This window comes from Camelus dromedarius, chromosome 11 (genome assembly GCF_036321535.1).
Source record: "Camelus dromedarius isolate mCamDro1 chromosome 11, mCamDro1.pat, whole genome shotgun sequence".
Classification (NCBI taxonomy): Eukaryota; Metazoa; Chordata; class Mammalia; order Artiodactyla; family Camelidae; genus Camelus; species Camelus dromedarius.
In genome coordinates this window covers 26,503,172-26,523,671 of record NC_087446.1, presented here as the reverse complement: position 1 = coordinate 26,523,671, position 20,500 = coordinate 26,503,172, and the positions used below count along the sequence as shown (strand labels likewise).

Genomic DNA, 20,500 nt, shown 5'->3' with positions numbered 1-20,500 from the left:
TTTGTTCTTTGCGATTTGTCTAGTAAGTGGAAAAGCGAGAATTCTAATCCATATCTGAATGACTATAAAGCCACAGTGATGCCTAGATGCCGCACTGCTTTCAGGATTAAAAACTATTAATTATGAATAACTTAAATACTAAATGTGTATGTTTGTAAAAGTTAAACCTCAAAAAACAGGATACACTGCATATCATTAGCAATAGTCTCTTGTGTCTTTAAAACATTTGAGAGTTTGGCTGTTTTGATCACAATATTAATTGTGCGTATTTATTGAGGGCCTCCTCTGTCCCAGGTGCAGCGCTTCTTTAAAAACCTGAGAGGGATACTACGGTTATCTTCATCCTACAGAAGAGATAGCTGAGGTTGAAGAGGTCAATTAGCTCAACCAACTATAAAGCGGCAGAGGATGGAGCGTTAACTCCCACCTAAAACCATGCTCATAACCATCATGTTAACTGGCTTTCCATGCATGAACTGTGATCATGCAGCTTTCCACCTGCTCCTTGAATTGAAGCAGATGTTATCTGTAGATTTTGGCAGAGTCAACACTGATGGTTCTGACTTCTCGTTACAATACCAAGAACTAATTATACATCTTCCATAGAGCCACTGCAGTGGCATGGACAAGTTGAAGGCAGTGCGATTCTGGACAATTTACCACAGTAATGGAGTATCTACTGGGCGTGATGCCTTACACAAGGAGCAGTCCATTGGCAAAGAGAAAAGATGTGCGAATGATGGACTCTATTCCTAAGCAGTTTAATGAGAACACATTTTAAGTGTGAAAGACCTGGTAAATAATTAAATAGCAAGAATTTAATTTCAAAGGAGTTGTAAGTACTGGTTCACTGTGTAAAGGTCTACTGAGTGCAAAGAAAACTACTCGAGGAGCTGGCACATGAGTTTTGATGAAGTGTCTGAAAATTCTGAGATACAGATTACTAGAGACGGAAGAAAAGTTGGAGAGGAAGCCAAGTGTAAATAAAAGCACAGATGCAGGATGTAGCAACTTGGTTGGCAAGTGATGGGCATGACTAGAACCGGAATCTGTGACAGAGCCAGCGGCCGGGAGAGCAGGTTTTGGACCAGCTGGCATGACCTCAGCGTGTTCAGACAAACTCTGTTCTTTCAATGACCCCAGGCATTGTTCAGGCCATCTTGTTTGTCACTATCTGTCTTTGTATCATTCCTCAGACTTTCTGTATGTCTTAAGCATGAAACAATTTCCTTCTCTAGTCTCATAGAACTGACTTATACATAATCTACAGCCTTCATTGCCAGCCACTAACTATCTCCCAGGTATGCCTTCCCAGGTTCAAAGGAGCCTATGCATAAAAAATTTGCTACATTTTCCCACTGATGGAAATATCACATCATATCAGTCAGACACTGTGCATCGGCACTTAAGCAATCAACAAGCTTTTACTGAATTCCTTGATGTGCAGGGTATGGGTCAAGGCCCTATTCCTAAAAATTAGGTGTTTCATAAAAAGCATGCACAATGATTCAGAAATTCCTTTTTCTTTGACATGAAAAGAGCTGAGTGAAATCTTTAGGCTTTGTTAAAAATGATAGAACTTGGAACTTTTCAGACAGACAGTGAATGTGGGTGTTAAGTGGGTTTTCAATGGTATTTGGTTCATCAAATTTATCTTGCATTATTATTTTTGTCTTTAAAAGTAGAATATTTGGGATGGGGGAACACTGCCTTTATTTTTAAGAATTTTTTCAGTTTCCTGAAAATAGAAATAATGAAGGAGAGAAAAGAACAAACGGTAAAGCTTTGGATAAGTCAAGGCATGACTACTTTCTAATGTCAAAACAGCTAAGTATATTTTCTGTTATGATGTGCAGGGGGACAATCAGCCTAGCAAGCATGTGTAACATTTTCAGATTCAAATCCAGCTGTACAAACTACTATTGTAACAAGTAGTTCACCCTTAAACTACCCCTGCCATCTCGATCACTGACTCCCATCAATTTGTGCCATGATTAAGAGCAAGCTTCTGCCTGGGTTCAAATCCCAGCTCTGCTATTCACTAAGATATCTCATAGGGTTGTTACGAGGATTGAATAAATCAATATGCATAAAAGCTGCACAATGTAAGCACTATATGTTAACTGATAGCACTCATAAAATAAAAATAAAGGAAAATGAACTTGTTACTCAGTTCTGTGACTATAATAACACTAACATTTTCTTCGTAATACTGATACTATTTGAGATGAAAGTTACAATCTGTCAAGCATTGTGCCTATTTTACAATTTATTTAATCCTCACAAGGAAGCCTTCCATGAAGTGGTGTCATTACTGTTCCCCTGATTTTACAGTTGGGGAGTCAAGTGATTTGCCTAGGATCACACAGGTAGAACTTAGTAGAGCAGAATTTGACACCGAGGCAGTATGATTTCAGAACTTGCTTTTAGTCACTCTGCTACACTGTCTCTGCATAATTGTCCATAGTTGTGAAGCCAGTTCCTAAAATCCCATTAGTTTCTATCTTCTCTAGAAACAAATTGGAATTTTCTCCTTCCTTCTGTCTTCTCCAGATAGCCTCAGAACCCAGGACAACTAACTTCCTCTGTAAGGTAATCATATACTTCCATTGGGCTGAGATAACTTTGGTTGGTTTTTGCTGGAAATCACATTCCAAAGATACCCAATAACTTTTCTAGAGATTCAAATTCAATATGCATTGTCCTTTTATAATATTCCAGAATGTTCACATATAGTCATGTGTTAGGTCCCATTATTTCCATCTTACAGATGAAAACCCGAGGCTCAGAAAAACTAACTTTCCCAAAGTCTCACAATGATTATCAGAAAACTCTTGATTTCTGGTCTACTGTTCCTCTCATTAGAGGTGTGACTGATTTAGAATCAGGATTTTTTTTTTCCCTTACCAGGCATCCTCTGGGGTGTCTGGATCACCCTCTTTCATAGCAACACAATTATAAAGATGAATTTTGAATTGAAAACTCCCTTGGGTTTGTTTGAAAGAGTAAAGGCCATGCTTAGCTTCTATTTTGCCGTGCATCTTTGAGAAGGAAATGGTTTACTACAAGTGCTTGGGCTTGTATAATTTACATGCATACTGTGAAATGACCTTTGACTTCATGTTCTTGGACTGTGTTTCCCACCTCCTTGCAGGGTGATGAAACTGGACAGCTGCTTCCTAGGGCTAAGGTGAAGATGCAGACAGTATGCAGCCCCTTCCAGCCACTGGAGAGGAGTTCTACCATAGGACCAAAAGACCCCTCAGCCTTCTGTTCCATGGATGGCTTCTCAATGATCTGTTTGCACATTTTTTTCCTGCTTGGTAATTAGCACCAGCTGTCTCAACTTAAAAGGAAGGAATCCCTTTGAAATCCTCCCTATCCTCCGTGAAATGTGCTACTGAAACGTGCTAATTAGTAACTGGACTTAGGACAACACAGACATGTGTTTCCTGTGAGTACTTTGCAAGGGAGAGGAGGAGGAATAGGAACATCTGTTTAGTTGCATATGTGTGTGTATGCTTTTCTAATTTTCAAGATGACATTTTTAATGAAAATCTATCTGCTCAAATGTGATTGGTAGCCAGTAGCTAAGGTCCAGACCCCCCCATGCATTATTTTTTCTCCCTTCCTTTGTATTCCCTGTTCAAGCTTGTCAGTATTCCTGTGTGCAGAGAGCAGGGCCAGTGGAGGCTTCCCTCTCTGCCTCAGGAAATTGACTGCCCTGTCAGCATCCTCTCACTCTTCACCAGAGTATCAGGAATCATGGGGCTCTAGGGAAATGAAAAAATAACTCCTCTTCCTTTGGGGACCACTGTCCCAGAGTAAGCTGATAGCCAAGTGGGACTGTCACAATTAGCCTTCCCCAGAATTTGAGGAGAAAGCTTAGAAACATAATGTAGCATTGTGTTAAATGCACTTTGCTAAAAATGGAGAAGCCACTGGTTGGCCAGTTTAAACTATGGTTGAAAATCTGTATCTTCACAAATAATTTTGAGCAGCAAGTTCCAGAGTTTCAAACTACCTTGCTGGTCTGGGGGCAAGAGCTGCTCATGGCATAGATGGGAAGTTTTTTGGTTCTATGGGAGCCTTTGGGGATTTATTGACAGGATGAAGGGAGCTCACAGGAGGCTTGGGGAAAGGGTGGGCAGCATCTTCTATCTACAAGGTCATTGTCTTGGATCAATCTGGTCAAGAACCTACCCTAGCATTCCTGCTACCATCACAGCAGTAATTCTTGACACCCCAGAGGCTTCTGCTGCAACAATCTGCACCGCAGCTCTTATCAGTCTTGACTCATTTTCAAGTCTTGGGGTGAGTGCTTGATAGGTTGAACTTAGGTCACATCATTACCACCTGGTTGTAAGGTGGGATGGGGACAGTCATCCAAAGTTCTGCCCTGTTGATGGAAATTCAGTTGGAGTTGTTTTTTTCTTTCCCCCAAATCACATATGGTGGTGGAAGGATAATTCCCCATGAGGAAGTTAGGTTATTTTTGGCAATAAAATTTGATAAGAACTACTGAAGGAGGATTCTGTTTGTCAATGTCCATCAACTGTGGTTAGATGCAGTCTTGTGTGGCCAATGCTATGAGAGACCTACCCTGTTAATCTGAAGCCCCACCCAGCACCACTGGCCTTGCTCTGGGGAGTCAATCAAGAACAGGGAGTCCCCTGCTGCACTCCAGGGGTGAAGCAAGCCTCATTCCAAGGACTCTGTATCTTTTATGTGCATTAGGTCTATGTTAGTTCTTTGATTTACCTACCTGGCTCTGATCCTTGCCCTTGACTCATTCCCAGACATCCTGTCCTTGATGTCTGTGGGATCTTGGGCTTTGTCTTGATTGCCTGGCCTCTCTGAATATGTGATTTCAAGCTCTCTCCAACTGAGTAGGTCAGGTAAGACCATCAGATTGCTGTATTTTTTCTCCCATATGTTTGTTCTTCTAACTACACCACACTTTCCTATTTGGACTCCTATAGCCATAACACATTGCGATTCTTTTTCTTTCCTGCTGCTGGATAGAGGCAAAGGGAAGAAGCAAGAATAAAAACATCATCGTGTGTTTCCTTTGGAGACAGAGCAGACTGACCCGTGTGATGTGAGTGCTCCAAACCCAATGCTGGCTTACTCTCCAGCTTAAACTCTGCAATGATCTCTGCAGCCTTCCAAATTAACTTCAAGTCACTAGGCAGGCAAAACATCCCTGAGCTATTTGATTCCCATTCCAGGACTGAGCTTTGCCAAGCTACTTTTAGTTTCCCAGGCAACCTCTGCTCTCTCTCATCTTCATCCCTCACACACAGGAAGTTTACCTCTAGCATTTGTAGGGCCCAGAACTTGAGTACAGATGGAGGTCACAGGCCATATTTCTAAATTCTTCAAATGGGTAGATTAAGCTTCCACCACGTTACATAAAATGTGTTCTATTCTCCACCTTTGACAAAAATGCCTTTATAACTACCTAGAAAGCTATGTTTAGATTTTGAATTCTCAGACTCTTCAGAGTTCCACATCAGAATGACACAGAGCAGGAGAGCACTCAGCATCCAGCCCACCAGCCTTCTCTTCCCACCTTGATCTGTCCTGCACGACATGTTTTGCACGTGAGTGTTTGGACAACCCAGCCTGCACAACCAGGCGCCGTCCACACCCCCTGCAAATGACCATTCCCTAGCAACGAGCACATAAGCAAATTTGGCCCTCTCTTAGGAGGACAGAAGCCACACAGGTTCTGCAAGGGGGCCTGGAGCCACTGGGGCAAGGACTTCTGGGGTCCTGGTTTCTAGAGCATTGTCTAGAATGGAAAGTGTGGGAATGGGTTCTGGGTGGGCAGAAGCCCTTGGCCCTGCAGACTCTGTAAGCACAGGAAGGGACTGAGCTGGAGGAGCGCTAGAGCACCAGGTCTCAGTGCTGGGTCCGAGGCTGATGCTGGTACACATTTTTCCCTTCTGCCTAGGATGCTCTTTCCTCTACTTTGTCTAATTGACCCAAATTCAGCTCTCAGGTGTCCTCATATTCCTCCTCCTTCCTCGAAGAGAAGTCTTCTTAATTCTCCCAGGGTAGGGTTCATGTTCCAACTAAACTGACCGAAACACTCACCATGTGACTCTGAGTAAGTGATTCAACCTATCAGCACCTCAGTTTACTTGCAAGACTATCATATGGGTATAAGAGTTACTGCATGTAGAATTTTAGAACAGTTCCTGATAGAAACTCTTTTAATGATTATTACACAAACACAGCGCACTGTACTTACTCCTATAGGACTACTTCACACTGCTTTGTCACTATATGTTTTCTCACACCTCTCTTCCAGCAGATAATGTGCTTCTTGCAATCAAAAACTTAATTTTATCTAATGTTGTATTCCTAACACAAAGCCCAATATATGTAACATAGTAGGTATTCTACAAAGGTGTATCCAGTAGATGAACTGCCCTGAGGGGAGTTGGAATTTTCAGCTTGAAGTGTTCATGCTACAGTCCATGAGCACCAATAGGAAAATCCCTGGAAGGCTGAACTCAGCTTCTCAGATTCTTCTGACTCTAGGCTCTTAGAAGATTAGATGCAGATGGTAGAAAGGAGCTAGAACTGTGTCAATGAGTGGCATAGAGAAGAAATATTTAAGTGGCAGTCCTACCCAGGGATTAAATATGATCGTACAAGACATTAATCTTATGTCCTGGTAAAGATTTACCATCCAAAACATTACAGCACATGTAATATTGTATTTGTCCTCACATGAGCCAAAGGATCCATCAAGCATTCCTCCCAGGGCTTTGAAACCACATGTTTCTGGGCATCTATGATCTGAGGAGTATGTCTCTGTTTTCTTTAATTGGATCTGTTTATTCTGATGACTTGCAGATAAGCAAAGCTCAGGAAATACGGTCAGGAGAAAGTCTTTAATGATGTTTGCTTGATTACAATTATGAAACTGCTTTGCAGAGCCTTCCCCATCATTTACTCAAGTGGTTGCTAAGTAATTTCCGATCCAGTCCCACAATTAGAATGAATGGGCCTGGCTGCTGGTTGGTCATGAAACTGCTCTGTTCATCATTCATTCATTCACTAGGGGTTGTCCTGAACTGTAATTGGATGTAGCAGAATGCTTTGCACAGTGCCCCAAAACAAAAAAAAAAAATGAAGAAAAATTGAAAACCCTAATTGAACTAACTTTTCCCTTCTTTTAAAGTCCTTTTTACTCATGTAGCCATTGCATATAATAATAGTATACTTTTTTTAATGTTTAAAGCATGGCAAATAGGACTTCTCAAATTTAATCAGAATAAAAACTGAGCATCTAAAGACAGTATGAAATTTTCTCTTTTATCAGATCATTATAATTTATAATAATTATTTTTATTATGACAAACACCTATACAGTGTTTGTAATGTGCTAGGCACTGAGTACTTTGTGTATATTAACACATTTAATTCTTACAAAGATCCTAAGAGGTCTGAACTATCCTTGTTCTTACTCTACAAATGAGAAGACTGAGGCATGGAGAGTTAGGTATTTTGACTAAGGTTATACAATAAGTGGCAAGGCCAGGAACCCAGCCCACCTGTTTCTAGAGTCTGGTCACTTCACAATTATGCTCTGTGGTGTAAAAAAATACTTAAAGGCATTTTTCACCTAGAGAGGCTTTATCCAGTAAAAATAAAGAGGATAATATTAATACAGACATCATTGTACTCATTTTCAGTTTCATGCATATTTTTTATTTCTGAGCAACGTGGTCTTGCTATGACGGAATACATAATATACTGATGCATTATATGGCTGGTTGTGGTACGGGTTAGTGAGTTTTCGCTAATGGAATTATACCTTACTACGTTGAGCATCTGACATTTTGGCTTTTCTATGTTTTGGAACTGACTTTCCCAAATGAAGACTTTTCTGAATGAAATGAAACTGAAGTTGAATGAAGTGCTGGGGTGGGGGGTGGGGGGGGCGGTGTGCTCTCCACCCTGGAATCCATGTACTCTGACATGGAGGTCTTGCTGCCATGGAAATGTCATGTCATCATGTTTCAGTGCTGACATGGTAAGATTTTGATTCTGCGTTTACCCTACATTCTTCCTTTCCTTAGATTCCCCGCTTCCTGGATACATTCCCTCCTGGATCTGGTCTTATCACAAGTTAATGATAACCAGTTGTTAACAGACAGAAAAAAAAAAAAGTTCAGCATCCAGTAAATCTTTCTAGAACCTGATAAAAGGAAAAAGTGGTGTTCCCACTACTTCACTTGACCTTTTAAAAGGGTGCCTCACAAGGTTTTTAGAGGCTTTTTCTGTTATAGATTATAATTACTCTTGTGTCTGGCTTGAGGGGTGGCAGTAGTGGAGAGAGAGAAGAGAGCGACAAGATAGGGACACGGTACCAAGAGGTACAAACTGCTATGTATAAAATAAATAAGCTACAAGGATATATGGTACAGCACGGGGAATATAGCCAATATTTTATAATAATTGTAAATGGAATATAACCTTTAAAAATTGTGAATCATTAGGTTGTACATCTGAAATTTACATAATACTGTACATCAACTATACCTCCATAAAAAAGAAAAAAACAATCAACCAGTAGAGGCAGATTTCAAACCCAAATAGTCTGTTATCAGACCTCTGTAGTTAACCACTGTTCTACACAGACTTCTAAAGCCTGACGTTTTCTAGGGTGATACTTAAACATTTCTGAATCCTTGATCCCTATTCTTAATTACTGGATTTGACAGGATCTTTTAGCTCTTCAGCTCTGTGTCAAAATACATGGCATTTATGTTTATCTATGCTTGTATGTGTGCATGGGTGTGTAAGTCAAAGAAAATTAAAATTATTTTTGCCCAGAATTTCACAATCTCTTTAGAGATAATTATGAACAGCTTGGGATACTACAAGAACACGTTTAGGAATCACTTGTGCAATATTTGTATCCACACTTCTGTTAATCTTTAGTTGAAAGGAGAAACAGCTGGGGACTCTGTTCTTTAAAATAATTCTTTAATCTTTTCTTCCTAAAGTTTTTTACAACCTTTCTGGTTTTTTTCCTCAGTGCCTCTATTCTAACCCTGAATGTGTGAAATTGAGAAATATTGAAGTATTTTGTGATGTCATAATATTATTTCAGTCCTTCAGGCTTGTCCTTATGTATTATTTTTAGGACAATAATCATTAATGTGTTGGTTTGTGTTTGGCTCAGGTTCAGCACAATAATGCTATTTATTCCAACTAGGAGTTCATAGTTAGGTTCCACTTCCTGCTTAGCTTTTGCTCAATTCCTGGTCAGTAAGATCATATAAATATAATATATATATATATTTGATATGATTTAACTCATAGTATAACCAAATCTTCATCAAAGGGAATTTTACCAATATAGTCATAAAATATTATCATAATAGCAACATAATAGTCTCATACTCATCACAATACCACCAGAGGTTATTTATTACATTTCCATTTAACATAGGACATTGAATTAAATTACTACCATACTTCACAGTTTGGGGCTGAGGACAGAGTGAAATGGTTGAATCCAGTCTTTTAAACTGTGTGTCTATTGAGGTGCTTAATAAATATATTCTGGGTAGTTTTTATCTTAGGGGCCAGGAAGAATTTAGAATTTTATAAGATTTACACGACTGAAAACCGAGTCTGGCACCTAAAAGCTGCATGATTGATGGTGTTTCTCTACCCTCTAGTGGTCTGATCCAGAACTGAGATAACCAACACAAGACTCTCCAAGGAAAATTGCCTGAGAATTCTGGGGTCTGGACAGCAGCACCTGCATGTACTCGGCCATGAATTCTAAAGGGCAACAGTAAGAAGACATTTAAGGCCAGGCCTAGAGTGGCGCAATGTTAAGTGTGAATTTTTATCACTAAGCTGATTTTACAGGAATGACAGAAGGAGTGGTGGTAGCTTAAAAAAAAAAAGTCCCCCTTTAAATTTCTTACTTCTTCTGAAATATTGGAGTTTGTAGTATGTTGAAACAAATGTTCTCTCTCTCTGAGGGTTTCACCTCAGTGACATTATTGACATTTTGGTCGATAATTCTTTGTTGGGAAGGGGCCCTCTGCATTGTAAGATGTTTGCCACATCCCTGATTTCTTACCTACTAGATACTAGTAGCATCCCAGCTGTGATAACCAAAATCATCCTCAGCATTGCCAAATGTCTCTTGGGGGAAAAACTTCCCCTGATTGAGAATCATCTTATCAATTCTTGTTAGATAAGCTGGAATAATTTGCCAATCAAAATAAATATTTCATTGAATACTTAGCATGACTCAGGCCATGTACGTGTATTACTTAATTTAGTCCTTTTTAGAATCCTTAGAAATCAGTCCTATTATTGTCTCCATTTTACAGATGAGGAAACTAAGACTCTGAGGAGTTGAGTAACTTTCATGACGTCACATAGGCAAGTTGGTAAAGCCAACATTAAAATCCAGGTCCTCTGGCTCTGGAATCTGCATTTGTAAACATTCTACTACAAAATCATAACTCCTTATTAAGCCCCCAGTAGAGTGAAAAACAGAAATACTGATTTATTAAGTAATAATAATGCATAGCTGCCAATTTAAGATAATTTTCTGAAATCGACAAAACAGAAAGTAAAGATAGTCATCCTCTAACACTGTCAGAGGAAGATTTATTTTTCCATTTATTTATCAGATACCCACTCTCCATACAGATGCAGAAATGTGCAAAACAAAGCCCCTGCCCTCTGAACTTACATTGTTGCAAGCAATTAGCACGTGAACAAAGGCATATATAATATTTCACATAGTAATATGCTATGGAGAGAACAAAACACATTAAAGGGGATAGAGAGGGTCTGGGATGGGGTGGGGTACTTCTATTTTATATAGGGTGGTGGGGAAGTAGTCCAAGTAGTGAGAACAGCAAGTGCAAAGGCCCTGAGGTAGAAGCATATTGGAAGTGGCAGCGGCTTGCTAGTATAGCAAGGGGAAAGCAAGGAGCCAGTGGAAGTGGAGCAGAGTGAAGGAGGGGAGCAGTAGGAGATGAGATAGAGAGGTGGTAGTAGGTGGAGGGGGGAGGACCAAAGATGCCCTGAGGTTCATCTGGTAGGGTAAAAGGACTTCTTGACTTTTACTGTGAGATGAGTATTTATTGAGCAGAGAATTGCCATGACCTGATAATTTTTCAAAGAACCATCTACTTCCCCTGATTTGGGAAGTAATTTATCCTAATGGTTAAGACTGTAAGTTCCAGAATCAGACCAACATCATTCTAAAGGATATCTTTATGAACTTGCCTCCTGTGGGCTTTGGAGCAAGTAATTTAATTTATCTGAGCCTCTCAATTCTTATCTGTAGAAAAGATGTTAATTGAATAGTTAATTGAATCTAAGTGCCATAGACAAAAGACATACCATGATTTTCTGTACCAATAAGAAAATTAGAAAACAAATCTGCTAATCATGTATGAGTCAGTCAAACTAGGCTCTCCAAGTGTGGAATTGTCTTTAAGCTATTCTTGGGGATTTGGTCATTTGTCCGGCCTTCATTTGCATTGCTTGGCATATAATAGAAAATTATTTTGCATAAATCTCAGTAAGAAAAATCACAGCTTCATCTATTCGTTGGTAGCTTCATTTCTTAGGGTCCCATAAAACATTTGATTATTGCTTTGAAAGGCAGCTATGCTCACCACTACACCACCAACGCTGGTTGTTGCTTTGTAAGAAAATATAGACTCAGAGTCTTTATTTCCTATGATGAATACTTGCTTTACAAACACAAAATTTAATCTAATTTCTTACTCAGTTTTTATGCTGGTTCTGCTTGTAAAATAATCCTTAGTTTAAATACTGGATCATAGTGTAAAAGATTTTTAAACAGCAATTAAACCCAACATATGCAGTGCCAATAATGTGCATAAGTCAAACTGAAGTGACAGTATTATGAGTTTACACATTCACAGACAATGATAGAATTACATCATGTCTGCCCTCTGGTCTATGGTGATTGTAAGGTGACATCAATTCTGTGCTAAAATGTTCCATATATATGTGTTTATCTACCTACCTATCAATCTATCTATGTGATATTATGGCACATATGAGCTATATATATGATATTATATGTGTATATTAAATTTAAATATATAAAATCTATCTCTGTATGCATTTATTTTAGAATTGATGGACTATGTGGTAGTGCCTGCCCTAGAGAACAGAATTAAGATGGGAAGTTCCTAGCACAGAATTAGCCCTTAGAAACTGTTAGTTATCATTTTCATCTCTATGAAGACTTTATATTACATGCTTCCATCTCTTTCTATAAGAATCCCTAACTTAATTTCATTTCCTCTGTTTTTCCTGGACTTAAATCTTCTAACTCTAATTACTCAGGTGGATCTCCCTCCTTCTACACTTTTTACTCTCAGAAGGAAATTAAATTACAAGTCTCTAACTCCCTAAACATTCTTTTTCCCCAAGTCATTAATCAACAGCTCATGTTAAGGGGAAAAAAAATTGCCCCAGATCTCTGGAGAATGTTTCTATGGCATAATAGATTCTTCCTTATTTCCTATCCCCTGAGTAGCTTTCAATTCAAGGTACGTGTTTGTCTTGAATTTTAAAAATTCCCTTGATGATTTGAAATGCTGAGAGAACATCATCACTTTGTCTTATTCCTCTTTATTCATCAGCCTGCTCTAATAAAATGCTGGTTGGTCCACCCTGCTCAGAGAATGTCTTGGTTAACTGGTAAGCTCAGCATTCTGGTTTATTGTTATGGTCATAATGCCATCTGAGATCATTTAGGGAAAGACTGGGGGGAGCCAAACTGCTGATTATCGTTTACCCCACGCCTTTTTACATCTTCCTGGAATGATATACTTCTTGAACACCTGTCTCATCAAATGAAAACAAGAAAGAAAACAGATCAAAAGGACTAAGAAGAAACCCAACTCGGGGGTCAGCTTGCCCGTATTACGCATGAGCTGGGAATGGCCCGGGTGCTCGGCGGTGCTGGAATCTTAGGCAAGACAGAGATGCTGTCAGTGTCTTATCAGCCCCAGGTGGTTAACAGCCTCTTAAATCTTTAGATTAAATTGCTTCTAGGTCTTTTAGAGCAGGTGGTCTGTTCAGAACTCTAGGCTGTGGAATGTCAGAGAGAGGTGAAGTGTCCATTTGTGAGGGAGGATGGGCAGCTAGAAAGGCATTTATTATTTAGTTAAGCCCACTTACTTAATCTGGGTAGAGCATAATAAAGCTGATGATTGGGTCCCTTTAAAATTATGGATTATAATTAAAGGTCATCTATCTAAACATCATGTTGCTCATCATTAAAAGTGCTGTAAGCAGTTTAATTCACTTGTATTGACACCTGGATTGGAATTTGTGAAGAGCTTAGTGGCCAGATGCCTGCCCCAGAGGCACTTAAACTCTAACACTGACTTTCTCCAAAGTTGCAAAACACTTACAAGTTGACTTGCCAATGCTTTTGACGGTCAGCTCCCAGCTGTCTCAGCTGAACATGTTTGAATTAGCAAATTAATATTTTTATGTCAGTCTCCAAATCCATACAAAAATGAACCCTGAAGCATTTTAACAGCCCATTCCCAACAGAAATGTCTAGAACCCTGCTTTTCCTTAAAGAATTATTTTTTTTAAGATTTGAAAACCAGAATGCCTGAGAGCTTTAAGAGGCCTCCCCTTTTGGCATGTTTCAGATAAAGAAAATGGTTGTGAAGAGAGAGAGATCATTCACTGTGATTTGTGCCTGAGTACTGAGTTTATCCAGTAAGGGTCTGTCTTCAGATGAGAAATAGACAGTCTAGACAGGAAGAGGGAAGTGGCGGGGGTCAGGAAGCAGCAGGCAGAGCAGAGCTCCCTGCTGCTCTATGGACTTAACCTCTGAACAACCACACACTATGGGTTTTGGGGAAAGGATCAGTGAAGCCGGGGGAACTAAATCAATATTAATGTTCATGCACAAACTTATGATTAAAAGTCAAGCAACATTTCCTTGCTAAGAGTCTGTTATAAGCATTCTCCCGAGAAGAAAAAAAGTTTGATATGAGGGAGTCTCATTGGTCTTACAGAGACTCATCTTATTCTCTGTCAAATTAAGTTAGAAATGGATTGAGAGCTCGCTTTGGCAGCACCTATACTAACACTGGAACGGTACAGAGAAGATTAGCATGGCCCCTGTGTAAGGATGACACGTAAATTCACAAAGTGGTCCATATTTTTAAAACCTTGTAATGGCTTATAATGAAAAAGAATGTGAAAAGGAATATATATATGTGTGTGTGTATGTGTATGTGTCTAACTGAACTATGCTGTAACCAGAAAGTAATGCAACATTGTAAATCGACTACACTTCAATTTAAAAAAAAAAAAAAAAAAAGGATGGATTGAAAGCATCTTAAGCTTCGCTTTGAAAATCTAGCCTAATCAGCTATCTGATTACATAACCCCTTGCTACCAAAATATCTTCAATTTTATTTGAGGAGACTATTGTGAGAAATATTCTGTTTATGGAGACTTTGGGAGGATCTGGTTTTATTTGGTCAACCTAAAACCAATCTACCAAAAATAATTTTGACTACCTATTATTTGCCTGTCTTCTTAGTTGTTGGAAAGAATAATGTTATTAAAGGTGTAGTAAATTGCATCATTGGCCCCAATTCTTCGCTGTGTACCTATACTATGCTCTTTGCTGGGTGACTTTGAAGATCATCCTACTAGAGAGGTATTGAGTGACCAACTGGTCCTGGTTTACCTGGGACTTTCCTGGTTCTCACATGAAAATTACTGTATCCTGGGGAAGCACCTTAGTCTTAGGCAACTGGGAATTACTGATCACGCTTAGCATAGTATATTTTCATACCCCTTTACTTTGGGCTTGGTCATGTGACTTACTTGGCCAATAGAATGAAGTAGAAGTGGCAATGTGTCAGTTCTCAGTCTAAGGCATTAACAGACTTTGCATGCTCGTGCTGTTTGTACTTCTGCCATCACCATGAGAAGGACATGCCCTGATTATCCCATTGGTCCAAAGAGGAGGAGGGGTGTGTGGAGCAGAGTTGACCTCAGCAGAGCAGCCCAGCCAAGTGCAGTTTATATCAGTCTTTCTCTGACACAGCTATATTAGTTTCTATCAGAAAAGCTGTACTTTGCATGACTAATAATAAATCTTACTATTTTGAAACCCTGAATTTGGCATGCTTTATTACACAGCAATAGTTATAACCTATAGAAATAAATTTTGTTATAATCAGGCGGTGGACTAAAAATTTTACACAGAACATCTCCTGCTACCATGCCATGAAGTAGTAAAGTTATTATTTTATGGCTGGGGAAACTGATAGAAAGATGAAGTAAATGCCCAACATCAGCGATGGAGCTCATTCCAAATCTGTTTCCGAAGTAATTCAATACCTCAAAGTTTCTAAAAACTTTTCAACTAATACAAACAAGATCACTGTGAAAGATTCAAGCAAATCTTGAGTGTATAAATAGGAAACATAAATAGGAAAAAAGTAAAATATCCTCTCTCTCTCTCCCTGACTCCTCCCCTTTCTCATTTCTCTAATTGCTCCTCCCTAAAGTAATCACCAGTAATTTTTTTTGGCATAAATCCTTCTGGATGATTTTCTATGCATTTTATAAGCATATTTCTTCATTTTAAATTTTGGTATAAACAAACACACACCATTCTGCAGTGTTTTTCCCTTTGATAACTTGGGTGTCTTTCCACTCCAAAGCATCTAGGGACACTTTAGATTCTTTTATCAGCTGCAAATCACTCCAGAGTGTGGCGGTATTGTAATTTGAGTTTTTGTTTAACAATCAACATTTCAAATGATTCTAATTTTTCATTATTCCAAACAATTATTCCATGAACTTTCTTTTCATTTATTATTGTGCACATAAATGAGTACCGACATAGAAAAAAATCCTAGAAATTAATTTTGCCCACAAATTACACATCAGTGTTTTTTTTTTTTTCCAGTTTGTTTAAATAAAATACCATGTGCAAAAAAATGTGGACCAGTACTTGTGCATCACAAGCAAATGCTCATCGGGTAATGAGTTCTCTCTTTGGACCCTCTACCCCTTCTTGGAGGCATCTTTTTAAGGCATTCATTGTAGCCTGTAAAGTGCATTAGCTGTAAATGTTTGGCCTCAGATAAAGTGGGTTGTGTTGCTGTCAGCTGTTGAATGTATTAATCTTTCACTTCACTTGGATGAATGATTCTTTGGGAGCTTCACCCACCATCCAGAAAGACCCCAGCTACTGCAGGTGTTTGCTGCTTAAATGATAAGCTAGTGATGAATTTCTTCAGTGGAAACATTTGTCCCATTAGAGAGTAAAATCACAGTATTCACTGGGTGTATGCAGTCACTTTAAGGTGGGTTCAGCCACTGGTTCAGTTTAAACCATGTAGACTGTTTAGTTTAGACTGCTAATAAATAAAGGGTCTCATAGGAAGAGACTCAAAGGCTTCTGTCTCATATAGGTTCCCCTGGCTGAAAGAAAATACTAGAGGAAGAGAGAAAAAAATTAAAAAGAGGAGGAAAGAGATGGGGAGGGATGTGATTAACATGTTACATGCCTGCTGTGGGTCAGGAATTCTTTCTTTGATTCAGAGTTATTGAGAATCATTCATGTGCCAGATCCAGTGCTAAGCACTGGGAAGAAAGAAAAAAAAGAGACAGTCTCTGCTCTCACTTTAGCCCCTGCTACATTGGAAGACACCTATTGAAGGCAACAATTACTGAGAAGAACACACAATGCAATAGGAGTATATCAAAAGGGTGCAAAGACTTCTGGGGATTCTGGGTTAGTGTCCTAGGGCCAGTGGCTCTTCTGCTGATCTGGGGTGGGAGACCCTCGGCTTCCTTCACACGGAGACTGGAGTGCGTGACTACCACATCTCACACACGGCACCAAGCATAGTAGCTGACAACCAAATGGGGCTACTGCTGGTCATCTGATCAGCCACTTTGCTCTGAGGATCATCAGCAGGTGCTTCAGATCCTAGAAATAAGAGTTGAAGGAATCAGGGTTGTTTTAGAGAGCAATGACATCTTAGGTATGATGACAACAAGAACACAGCACTCACCATGTGTCCTACTCTGTCCCAGGAGCTTGTGACTATTGAATTATTTAATCCCCACAACAAGCCTATGGGATAAGATACAGTTTTTGTTTTAAAATATTTTTATTGAAGAAAAATGAACATAGAACATAGAAAACACATACATAAGTGCTAAACGCACATTTCAAAGAATTTTCACAAATTGAACATTTGTGGAACTATAGCTCGGATCAGGAAGTGGAACACTGGTAGCACCCCAGTGGCATCCCCCATCTCCAGTCACTACCCTCCCCCTCCCCAAAGCTATCACTATCCTGGCTTGTCATTATACATCAGTGTTGCCTGGTTTTGAACTTTATATAAGTGGAATCATATGTGCATACCCTTTTGTATCTGGCCTTTTTGGCTCAATGTTGTATTTGTAAGCTTTGTCCACGTTATTGCTTGTAACAGCAGTTTATTCATTTTTATTGGTGTCAGCATTCCACTGTATGATTATACTGTGATTTGTTTATACATTTTTAATGCTAAAGAAAATTTTGGTTGTTTCTAGTTTGGGGCTATAATGAATAGTGGTGCTATTTCTGTCTAAGAATATGCATGTGTCTAACTATATACTATATATATATCTCCAGGACCAACAGAAATCAACATATTTTTGTATGTGTGTTTATATATGTGTGTGTGTAAACATGAGATACACATACACTGCCAAACCATTGTTCACAGTGGTTGTGCCAGGTATCCTCAGCATGGGGAGAGCCGGCTCTCATTCCCTAGTCCAAGGCCTGGCATTCTTCCCCATCCTTGGTTCTGTCCTGCATTGCAACAAGTCTAATATGCATAGGCTCTGTCTACACAGCCACCCTTTCACCATCCCCTGGATCAAGCTTTGCACACACCAGCAATGTGGCTTGCCTTTGAGAAATGGGCTTAGAGAAGAAGCCCATTCAGGCAGGAAATTCTGGAGTCCTGGTTGTCTAGACTATTGTCCAGGGGAGGAAGGGGTGTGGGTCTTGGGTGGGCGAGTTCTTGGGCTCCACGGACTCCTTACTCCACAGGGTGGAGCAGGGCCAGGGAGGGCCGGGGCAGACCCGTCTTGACTGGGTCTGAAGACAGGGCTGCACTCGCTCACTGTGTATGAGTCTCAGTTGTTTCACTTCTTCGTCAAGACTTGATCTTGTCAGTCTTCTTTATTTTAGCCCTTCTGCTGGGTAGTAGCGAAATCACATTGTGAGTGAATTGATGGTCAACGAGGTATATAGCATTTTCTTCTTATACTTTTTGCCATTTGGATATGCTCTCTCGTGAAGTGTCTGTTCAACGATTTCCCACAATTTTCTATTAGGTGATTGGTCACTATTATTATCTCTATTTCACAATGGGGACTCGGAAATACAGAGAGGATAAATAATTTTCTCAAAGTGCCATAACTAGAAGTAGAAAAAGAGCTTGGATTTGAATCCAGGATGTCTGACTTCACAGTCCACTTTCATAATCCACTCAAAGTGTCAGACAAAAAACCCACATTGGAGAGTTTTGCCACTGTTATGACTCCTGGATATATAGCTTGAGGCCCCCTAGCTGAGGGAAAGAGTTGTATTCAAGAGATCCAAGTGGAGACCACGTTAGCGATGGTAAAATTACCAAAAACTTGATGACTCAAAACAACACACATTTATTCTCTTACAGTTTTCGGGGTGGGGGGTCAGAAGTCCAAAATGGGTTTTATAAGGCTGAAATCAAGGTTCTCTCCATGGAGGCTCTGGGGAGAATGCCTTTCCTGACTTTTCCATCTTGCACACCTTGCTGCATTCTTGTCTCATGGTCCTTTGCTCAGTCTTCAAGGAATCTTCAAAACTTCCTCTGCTTCTTCACATCAGCTTCTCCTCTGCAGTTAAATCCCCTTCTGCCTCCCTCTTATAAGGACATTTATGATTACATTTAGGGCCCAGGATTATCTAGGATACTCCATCTCAAGACTCTTAATGCAATCACCTATAAAAGAGTACTTTTTCCATATAAGGTAATATTTACAGGTTCCAGGACCAGGACCTGCATATCTTTGGGAGCCATTATCAGCCTACCATCCCCCTCCACCATTTTTATTCAATATATATATATCATGTGTTTTTCCCTGTGAATGTTTGTACTTGGAAATAAACTGATTCATCACCTGATTCACTTATGCTGAATATCAGTTAAACTATTCAGAAAATTTTGGCTTAAAAATTTCTGTCTTTGGGGTTCCCATGAACCCCTTACTGCCTTATGAACTGTTAAAGTGTCCTAGGCAGGAACAAAGAATGGTTAGCATTTATGTTTGACCTCAGATATAAATTATTTAGATGATTCATGGGGTTTCTTACTGTGAAATTATCTTTCTTAGAAGCTTCCTCTTCTAGGAACCTGATATGCTTTCAAATCTTCTGGGTAAAAAATACCTTCCTTCACCACTTCTGTTAGGCACATGTAGGGAATCCTGGTCAGAAGCGACAGGAAGCTCACTTCCGGGCAAGGGCTGGCTGCCCCGGGGCACCTGTTGTGCTAGTAATGAACATGAGATGCCTAACATGTGTTGCCCCTTCCCCTCCGGCTGCCAGGTGGGGGACTCAGCTGCTCTCAGAACCAGGATCTTCATGGCTTTATCCAGAGGCCTGGAGTTCCCTTTCATCCTGCTTTTCATCTGCCACATGATTCACACTGTGTAAGGCTTTACCTCTGGGTCCCCAGGAGAGCAATTTTATTCTGCAGCCATTTGCTGCCAGTTCATTCAACACATGTTTGTCAAGTGCCTACTATGTACCCTGCAGTTTCCTGGATGCTGGCGATTTAAGGATGAGTAAAGTGTAGATCTTGCCCTCAGGATATCACAGTGTTTAGTCACAATATGATAATCCTGCATCAGTCTTTTTCAGCGGCAGGTGACACAAAGGAAATTCACATTGACTTAAACACTAAAGAGAATGTCTTGATTTACACAATGGAAAAGTCCAGGGATAGTACTGTGTATCAGTACTATCAGTCAGGGTCCACACAGAGAAGAGTCCAATCAAACAAGTGTGCACACACACCCATGAACACACACTAAGGGGTTTATTACAAGACTCTGACCCATGCAATTGTAGAGGCAGGTTAGCCAGTTTCTACCAGGCTGATGTCTTTGTTTCTGACGCTGGAGCTTGAAGACCTCAGGGCTACCTAGGGAAGCTACAGTGAAAGTGGGGAAGAGCAGGACACCCTGGCACCCTTGAATGTGAGCCAGGACCTATGCGGGTGGACCAGAACCCACGTCAGTCTCTCACCACCTCCAGAACACATCAGACCCCTGTGGGAGGCCTGCAGTAGGGCACTAGTGTGCTTGGTCATGAAGCTAACTATGCATGTGGTCCAAGAGTCAAGGAAGCCGT

General features: G+C 40.0%; 1 long non-coding RNA gene and 1 other non-coding gene across 9 annotated transcripts in view; both read left to right on the top strand.

Annotated features, from left to right (window-relative positions):
- The window catches only part of LOC116156445 (uncharacterized), an 83,658-nt gene extending 71,563 nt beyond the window's left edge, over positions 1–12,095 (top strand). For 4 of the 8 annotated variants that reach the window (XR_010383152.1, XR_010383150.1, XR_010383145.1 and 1 more), the window contains 2 exons: positions 295–2,592; positions 3,155–8,118. This is a non-coding gene — a long non-coding RNA (uncharacterized LOC116156445). Of the gene's footprint in view, positions 1–294; positions 2,593–3,154; positions 8,119–9,710 lie in introns of those variants that run through there. The other 4 variants (XR_010383149.1, XR_010383147.1, XR_010383146.1 and 1 more) reach the window with 4 other exon arrangements.
- A 2,033-nt stretch (positions 12,096–14,128) lies between these two features.
- Positions 14,129–14,235, top strand: LOC116156616 (U6 spliceosomal RNA). The gene has a single exon (XR_004140462.1). It is a non-coding gene; the product is annotated as a U6 spliceosomal RNA (small nuclear RNA).
- Positions 14,236–20,500: the final 6,265 nt, after the last annotated feature.